This window comes from Engraulis encrasicolus, chromosome 18, assembly GCF_034702125.1.
Source record: "Engraulis encrasicolus isolate BLACKSEA-1 chromosome 18, IST_EnEncr_1.0, whole genome shotgun sequence".
Lineage (NCBI taxonomy): Eukaryota > Metazoa > Chordata > Actinopteri > Clupeiformes > Engraulidae > Engraulis > Engraulis encrasicolus.
The window spans coordinates 8,663,240-8,672,695 of NC_085874.1; positions in this window are offsets into that span (position 1 = coordinate 8,663,240).

A 9,456-nucleotide genomic window follows, 5' to 3' on the forward strand; every position below is an offset into this window, starting at 1 on the left:
AGGGAAGTAGATGTAGGGCCTACTGTCTGGTACGGATGCAATTACAACACTAGTTGAGACTATATAATATCATACTACTAGTGTTGTACACAGTACAAAATAAGGTGTTGATATTCCAGACTAAGCTTAAAGTATATAACTGAAAATAGAGTATGTGCAACACTGTGGAGAGTCAAATTATAGTCAAATACAGTGGAGTCAAAAATCAGTGTTTAATTTTGCAGATGGTCTGTGTAGCTTCTAACCTGACTTCTATCATTTAGTTGCGTTTTGCCAATCTCCAGCAAGGGTGTTCTGGTTTCCTCACGACAAAGGTGAAACATACCAGCAGGTGAGACTCAGGTTGTGTTATTTTAACAGCAAGATGATCAGCTGTGACCAACCCACTCTGCTCCTGGTGTGACCAGTTTTCAATTTGCTCACATTACAGTGTTAATATTTACAAAATATTAAGTACAATTAACTTTGAAAATCAAAGAAAGTTATAGTAACATTGACATCTTACTGTGTGGTGATTACATCCATAACAGTACTTCTACATAACATAGAACATTAACAAGTACAGTATTTTGGTCCTATTGCCAATGGACCGTTGGGAGATGTCATGGACACACTGTGAGAAACACTAATCCAATCAAGTATTGCTGACTATGAGCGATAAAAAATATATGCCCCATATGCGCCAACTGCCCCTGTCAGTAGTCGGTACCTGTCACCCACCTCAAATCTTGGTAACTCGTATGTGCCCATGAGATGGCCCGTTAAAGCCCCAGCTGCAAATCCGCACATTACCCCGACCCATCTGTCACGGTGTGAGGTGCGATTCAGCATCCTCTTCCTCGGCATCATCTTCCTCACAACCATCCAGACCTCTACTGCTGAAGCACCGTTGATCATGGACGCAGCTCCCATGGCCCATCCATGTGCAAACACTTTGTATCTCTCGGCATGCTGGGGCTCAACAAGAAAGGCCACTTGACAGCCACCCATTGCAACGGTGATAAAAAAACCCAGAATATATTTGAGTTTAAACTTGAGCCTATCTCTTCTTTCCTTTTCTCTTTTCTCTTTCACTGGGGTTTCTGGATCAGGCTCTGGAGGGAGAATGACTTTATTGGCCGTAAGTTCAGTTTGTTTACTTTCCTTTTCCCTTTTCTCTTTCTCCTCTCTAATCTCTCTCTGCAATGATTCTTTCTCCAGTTGCATATCTAGATTCTCTTTCTCCTGTCTTTCCTTTTCCTTCCTCAATCGGTCTTTTTCTTCCTGTACTGCTCGCTGTATGTCCTCCTGGTGTGACCTCTCCTCCTCTCTGCGTGTTTCCTCTCTGATCTCCTCAGCTCTCCTTTGCACCTCCTCCAGCATCTCCGTTGTGTAGCAGCTCCCATCGTTATTCCTCACCAGTCCATCCACCACCTGCAGAAGCCGCATCACCAGGGCTCTGGCTGCACTGGAGCCTGGGGGCAATTTGTTATTGAGCACACAGTACCTCCCTCCACACGCCTCAATTAAAGTTGTCAGGGAAGCGTTCTGATCCATCACTGATTCTACTGACTTGCCATCCAGCTGGTCTCCATACGTGAAGAGGACCACCGTATACCTCAGTGCCTTGTCACCCAGGTACTGCTTGAACAGATCCACTATGCTAGCCTCCTGCTTGGTGAATGTAGTTACAGCGACAATGTAGAGAAAGGCATGGACACCGGGATAGGCCAGAGCCACACTCTTCTTAATGTCTGCGCTCACATCCTCTGACTCGGTCATAAAGAAGCTTGGAGTGTCAACTAGACTAAGAGTCATGCCTGCTACTGTCGAACTGTATTTCTGGCAGGAAGTAGTGACAGAGGAAGGGCCTTGCTCTGAGAGAAACACATTGGTTCCCAAAATGCTGTTTCCTGCTGCACTCTTCCCCACGCCAGTTTTCCCCAGCAGGACAATCCTGACGTCAGAATGTGTGGTTGGAGAAGACCTGGACACCATCTGTTACTCTACCGCAGACTCCTGGATTGAACAAAAACACAAGAATATATAACCTACATTACTGAGTACTTATTACTTTGAATTTACATTACATTTCATACATAATAAGTAAATAAATACATGGATAAGTCCAGTATTTATCACTGTTGGGCCCACACACACTCATAAAGTGAAACAATATTGATTGATGGACGAATTGTTTAACAAATAAAAATCTAAAAGGTTGGGTGTTCAAAAGTATTGAGCTCATTTTACCCAATGCAACTAGTTGTATTCAGAGTTCATTGATATTGGTCTGTCTCCAAAGTGTCTGATTTAGTGTAAAATGACCCTGTTGTCTATTGCTTTGTCTTCCATCAACACTCACTGTATAGCAGAGTATGAACACTAACAGTCAGTCATTACACATTGGCCGAAAAAATACAAAATATGGATATAATTTTGACACAACTTACCATCGTTTGACTTTTAACTTTTAACTTTCACATTTTTTCTTTATGGATATTCGAGCTAAAACAATGAAATTTTCATAACTTAAAGGGTACACACATAAAATGTTTAACAAAACTGCATTAGCGCTATGTGTACGGATTCGCAAAATGTGCCAATACAACAAAAATGTAATACATGTGCACAAGGTAGCCTTTGCTCTGCTGAAATAGTGATAATGAGGACTTCGTATGATTCAATTAAAAAAAAGGTTGAAGCTGGAAAATATTATAACTAAGGGGAACTGTATACTTTTATACACCCACATTTTCAGTTATTTGTTCCAATTCAAGATGTGTGTATTAACCTCTTAAGCTTCTGGGCTATTTTCGAGTTTTTTTAAAAATGTTTTGTACAACGTCTACTTAAATGGTTCCTGTGTCTGCAAACTTTGCCTTATCATGACGTGGCTGGTGCCATAGAATACACAGGAAGTGACTGATTTTGTTATGTACTGCCAAGGACTTACAGGGGTTGGAACATCTTTTTTTCTGAAATGCGGTCATGAAGACCCCCTGGAAATTACTGCATTTCAGCAGTTTAGCTGATACATTTGGCCTTAGAAACACATTTAAGACTTATCCAAAAGGTCTACTGAAGCTGTTTGTCAAAGGGGATCTTGTTACAGCTATATATGACCTTTCCCAAGACAAGTATGTGTGGATATCCACATATGTGTTGCCAAGTTTAACCATTTGGTTAGTCAAAGTGCAGCACTGACCCAAATTGTTGAGCTAGAAGCCTGATCATGGTCACATATGAAAGGAAAAAACATGATTGTTTTTCTTTCACAATAAATTGGTTTAGTTGGAGTGGAGTTGTACAGTTTGTGGTTGAAATACAAAAAAGTCAAAAAAGGACATATTTTCATCAACCCTGGACTCTAACAAATGTTGAGACCATATTTTCCAAGGATTTATTCATTTTTTGATGTCCACTCATCATAGGAAGGTAGGGAGACGTCAAAAGCGGGGTGTTTGGGGGGGGGAGTCAAATTTGAAAGATGACTGTGTGATAAATTGATAATAATGCACATAAAAAAATGCTCAAATCTCTGATAAGTAGTACTAAATGTATTCCTGAGGGTCTAAGCTTTCCAATGATATGTATTGTTCCTGTGTTTATTACACCACCTGGATTATAAACAATTGCGGAATGAAGCCCAAGGTTGAAGTTCAAGGGCATCGGGCCCGGTACCAGGCCCTCTAACAGTATGTGTCCTTCACATAAAACATAAATAACGTAAATGAGGGTGTAGCATGGCAACATGCTGAACAAGTTCAAGCATATACAGTAAATACTTTGGCAAGTGATCTGGACCCCACATAGAAATGATCTAGGCTGAATTTTGTCCTCAAAATGAGTTACCTTGTCTGGACTAGAAAGGCGGTTGGCGCGGTTGGCACACCATGCCCCCCACCACATTGCCCCAAATATTATGATCATAAATCACACTTTGTAATAATATAAAAGCATGGTCTTCTTTGGCTAGAGGGTTCAAATACTTCTTCCCCTTGATGAAATACAAATCACTGATGAATAGTGTATTATATTGAAAAGGTTATTTTCCAGATTCTGTTTTTTATATTCTGTCTCTCCATGTTAGACAACACCTACCATTAAAATGATTAGTCTTTATTAGTGTGCAAATCAACAAGGGATCATACTTATTTCCACCACTGTACATACATTTTTTCACAAGGAATTACAGTATATCACGAAAGTGAGTACACCCCTCACAGGTTTTGCAGATTTGTGAGTATATCTTTTCATAGGAAAGCATTACAGAAATTTCACTTTGACACAATGATTAGTGACCTTTTAACAACACATTTAACCGCTTAAATTTCTTGTTCACTCAGAAAAAAACAAAATACAGCGAGCACTCACTGCATCCCCTCATGTCTTGTCACATGCTAAGTGTCCTGATGGGGTGATGATTGCTCATTGTGAACAGGTATGAAAGGAGTTTGCCAATGTGATGAGGAAGTACACATAGTATGGCACTTGATTTTAATTTGATTTTGAATGACAGCGCGTTCCATGACCACGGGTTTTCTTCATGAAAATTCTGTCAAATACAGAGAATTGTGTATAGTGTGTTTTAGAACTGAAATTCGAAATTTGAGTGTAAGGAATTGTGTTTGACGTCAAGTGACATTGGTGTATGTGTTTGGTAAATGGGTGAGATGTTTCCAGAATTGGGTGTCAAGTACTAGAAATTGTTTGAATTGAGAAAAACTGTAAATGTTATAGGATGGACTTAAAAACTTTCTAAAAAAAATGTTGCATAACAACTTTTCTGCAAAAATGACAAAAGTTACAGAATTCTCAATATTAGGGCCTGACTATTGTACAATTTATGCCTGACTATAATGAATTATATGTCATGTTTATTGTGTGCAGTGTTCGAAAATTGACCGTAAAGCAGGAATAGTGAATTGTGTGCAAACAATCGCTAAAAATGGTACTTTGATGCATGTCTACTGTTGCTTTTGCACCTTTAGCAATCTGCTTTATGGCTGGAACGCATGTGGAATGAACATTCACTACCTTTGTAATCTTACTTATCTTGACCAGATCAGTTTATGACATGTTCACTTCTCTTTGGCCTTCATTACCTCCGGCAAGGTTTCTAGGTTTTCGAATAGAATGAAATAGAATAGAACAGAAACCCTTCATTGTCATACAAATACAATAAAAGATTTTAAGATTCACCATAAAGTGCACACATATGTAATAACCATGGGAAAATATGTAAAGCAGAAACTTGTGCAAGTCCCCAAAAGGCCACAAGTGCATAGCAGTAACATGATTGAGAATTTGCTGACTAGCTTCATCAAGTGATAGAGGTAATTGGCATGTTCAGACGCCTATTTTCTAGTATGTCAGGCAACAACAAAAAACGGATGATCTGATTTGGTAAAATAATGCAATAACACATAGGCTATTTGCAGATCGAAGGTAATAACATGACAGTTCAGAGTTTTTAAATGTCAAAGGAAGAGGATGTCTACGAATAGATTAACTGACTTGATATGATATGACACTCCATTGAAATTTGCAGTGCAAATAAGATTAGGTTTGAGCTCAAGTAGTTAGCAGCGATGGTGACCCTGTGGTGTGCAAGCATGGCAGGTACTCTGTGCAAACTTGAGTTGAGTATCCTAGGCCCTATTGTGACAGTTGTTGGAAAGAAACTGTTCTGAAATTGTTTATAGGAAGAAGCAGATTTGGGACAGGACTGCTTCTTGGTAGTATAGTAGCCTAGCAGTTGGGATGTGTGTGAGCCGAAACATCTATCTGGCACAAGTCTGGTCCGTAGGCCTAGTGCTTAATCATCGGAGCTAGAAATGCAGGTGGAGGGCTTAAAACCGATCCAGACCAACCCGCTTGTGCATGTGATAGGGCTAAGAAGCCCAGACCATATTGAAAATGCGAACCTTTGTAAGAGTTCGCCAAACCCTAACATTTAACCATAGCCCTATCTGCAGCAAACAACGTAGTTTACTTACTTTATTTGATAAAAGCAGGAATCAAGAACGAAGATGGCCGGTGGGTGAAGCGAAGACCGTCTGAATCAACATACAGGAGGTTCACTTTCACTTTCGTATCCACAATTGTGCCCTACAGCGCCATCTGCCTACTATCAACTGTAATGAGGTCTATGTTTGGAAGTGGGCAATACAATATGATGTGGTACACATTGAAAATATATAAATAATAATACAGTAGGCCTAATTATAAAAAAAAAAGAATTAGGAATTGTGACATATTGACCTAGCGATTATCCTCTCATGTGGATGATGACAATGTTATTATTGTTGTTGTTGTTTTTGTTGTTGTTGTTGTTGTTGTTGTTGTTGTTATTATTATCATTATTATTAATAATAATACAAATGATAATAATGTTGTTGCTGTTGTTGTTATTGCAGTAGTAGTCAACAATAATACTGCCGTAAAGCTCCACTTTGTATAATGCAGTGCAGTGCAGTTTTTCTCCTAAGGGCTTGCTTCACTGGCAAGTGAATGGTCAAGTGTCTGGGAGTTTATGCTACGTACTACTGCATGTAGCTGTTTGTGACATGTTTGTAACATGTTTGTGGCTGTAGCTTGGCAAATGGGAGGTTCAGTTCCCTCCATAGAATGACTATGGGTTAATGTTTGGAAACTATCTTGGCCACTTCATGACTTTAATATGCTTCTTCTTGAGCCACTCCTTCGTTGCTTTGACTGTATGTCGCGTATTATTGTCATGTTGATCCAAAAATTGCCCACCTTCAGTCTAGAGGTGGAGGGAAGGCAGTTTGCACTTAGGATTGCACGATACATATCTCCCTCCATCCATTTGTTAATGATGTGAAGTTGTCCTGTGCCTTGGCCAGACAAACACCCTCAAACCATAGTGATACCACTTTCAGACACCCAGTCTCTTTCTTTTGGCTTTGTAGCCAATTTAACCTTTGTTCAGGTTTAAAAACTTGTCCCCGATATCCTTCGACCGCTCTTTAGTCTTTCCCATGTTGGTGAGGTTGGAGTGTGATTGATTCACTCACTATGGACTGATTCTACTGACTCAATGTGTCTTTTATGCATGCTAGTATGTACAGGTGTCTTTAATTCAGCTGACAAGTTGATCGGAAGTGCCCAGCATGGTCTGTGGGCCCAGAATTGTTATCAGTTGGCAGGGGATCAAATACTTATTTTGCTCAATGAAATATAAATAAATTAATATATTTTCTTAAGCTAATTTCTGGATTTTCTTTTTGATATTCTGTCTCTCCATATTAGAATAGGCTTACATATTATCATGACATTTATTGACTGACCATGTCTTTGTTAGTAGGCAAACCAACAAAATCAGCAAGGGATCAAATACTAGGACTCACTATATAATTATAATTGGCTATTATGAGTTAACTTGACATGCCTCAGCTGGAGGTAAAAACTACTGTGGTTACTTCATCATTCATGCTGCCCATTCACAAATGTTAACTTTTTCACGAAAACTTACCACCATCAAATTCTTTATGTATTCTTCATTACTGGGAAAATTGCACTTTTCATGAAAAGGTGGATCTTCTTGGCCATTTTTTTTTAGCTGCAAACATACTGTACTTTGGTCATACTATTAAATGTTAGTTTATTATTTTGTAAATATTCATACAAAGATACAATTTGGCAATAGGCAGCACAGTTTTTCAATGAGTCTTGACTGACTCTTCTCTGTCTTCTGAAAACGGTCAGGGTATTATCTTTAGGCACAGAACCACTTTCCTCCCAACGGTTCTAGGCTGCTAGCCTGATTATCATCGACTTTCAAATCTCTTCAAGACTTGGTCTGACCAAGAGCATAACAATTTAAGTTTCCCAAACGGTGTGGTTGACCCGCCTCCCGTTGACTGGTTTCCGACAAAGTGGTTGGAGTTCCTGCTTTTTCTGGAGATTAGAAACGATATTTACATTGCTCTTGGCCTGACTTGAAGCAACCCCAAAGGAGTTGCGTCACTATGAGGGCATGGCCTGGCTAATAGGCTACAATCAGGATTGAGACCAAAAACAGAGTGTGGGCTTTGATTGCATTGACAGAGTAGGCTTACAGTTGAGTAGCATAGAGTAACTTTATTAATCCTGAGGCAAATTAAGGTGTCCAGCAGCATACATAGGGTAAGTATATAACTACACAACATACATATTGTGGCATATTAATCTAATACGCCAGGTCTTTAAGCGAATAAGGCATTACAGAGCTCATCCCCTCGCCCCCCAACAGCATGTTTATTTGCGAATAGACAATTCCACTGATTTATCAAATTCTAAAAATGTAAGAGTTAGTAAAACAAAACAACAGCTCTAGTCTATGGCGTCATCTGATTCCCACGATCTTGTCTTGGAAAACTGCAAGTTTACCCCACATACTGTATTTTGGTTAATGCTTTACAACTTCAACACAGTAGACTGAGGCTCAAGACAAACATAATTTTACATTGTTGTTCCCATACACAGTGTTAAATTGTGACAACACATTGGGTGAAGGAGCATCAACATTGAATAAAGAAAACATGATTCTTGCTTCATATTGTTATAACATTTTGTTTAATGTATTCTGTGTATTCAATGTTTGCAGCAATTCAGTTATCAGTCAAAAGTCAAAAAGAAGAAGGAAATCAAACATTCCGTTTAACATTCTCGATCCAAGGCTTTTGCGAGAAGGCCGAAGTTATTGCTAAAGAAAAAGTGTGAAAAAGGCCTATAATTAACCACATTTTAAGTAAGGGTGAATTGAGTTCCAATAACCACCATATATTTTGCCACCCATACATTTAAAAACAACAGCAAATTGACTATTTTACCATTACCTTGTGTTGTCTTGTCATTCTGATTACTACAGCTATATTGTTCTGATTACTACAGCTAGTATATTTACCATAAGGTAAACACATTCATTCATCACATTCATCAATCATCACTGTTTTTAATACAGTTTTGCACGCACTGGGATTTTTTGTTTTGTTTGAGAAAATATATATGGTTATTTTACCAAAACAGAGTTTCTATCAACATGCTTGACTGAGCGTTATGACAACATTGAAGGCATTATTGCCTATTATAATATTTGAGTAGTTACTGTTCTTTTTCTTTGTCAGATTTCTCACAACTTTCATTTATTGCAGCCCCTGCCGCTCCAACCAGTGCTCCTCCCACTGCTCCAGCCACTACAGTCCAAGCTACAGCAGCCCCAGCCCCAGAAGCAGCAGCAACACCAGTAGCAGCAACACCAGTAGCAGCAACACCAGTAGCAGCAACACCAGTAGCAGCAACACCAGTAGCAGTCCCAACAGCTGCCCCAACAGCAGCAATACCCGCAGCAATCCCAGCTACAGCACCCCCTGTCCCAGAAGCCCCAACACAAGCAGCCATAGTAGCCCCAGCACTAACAGCCCCAGCAACACCAGCACCAGCAGACCCCATCTCAACGGCAACAGCAGC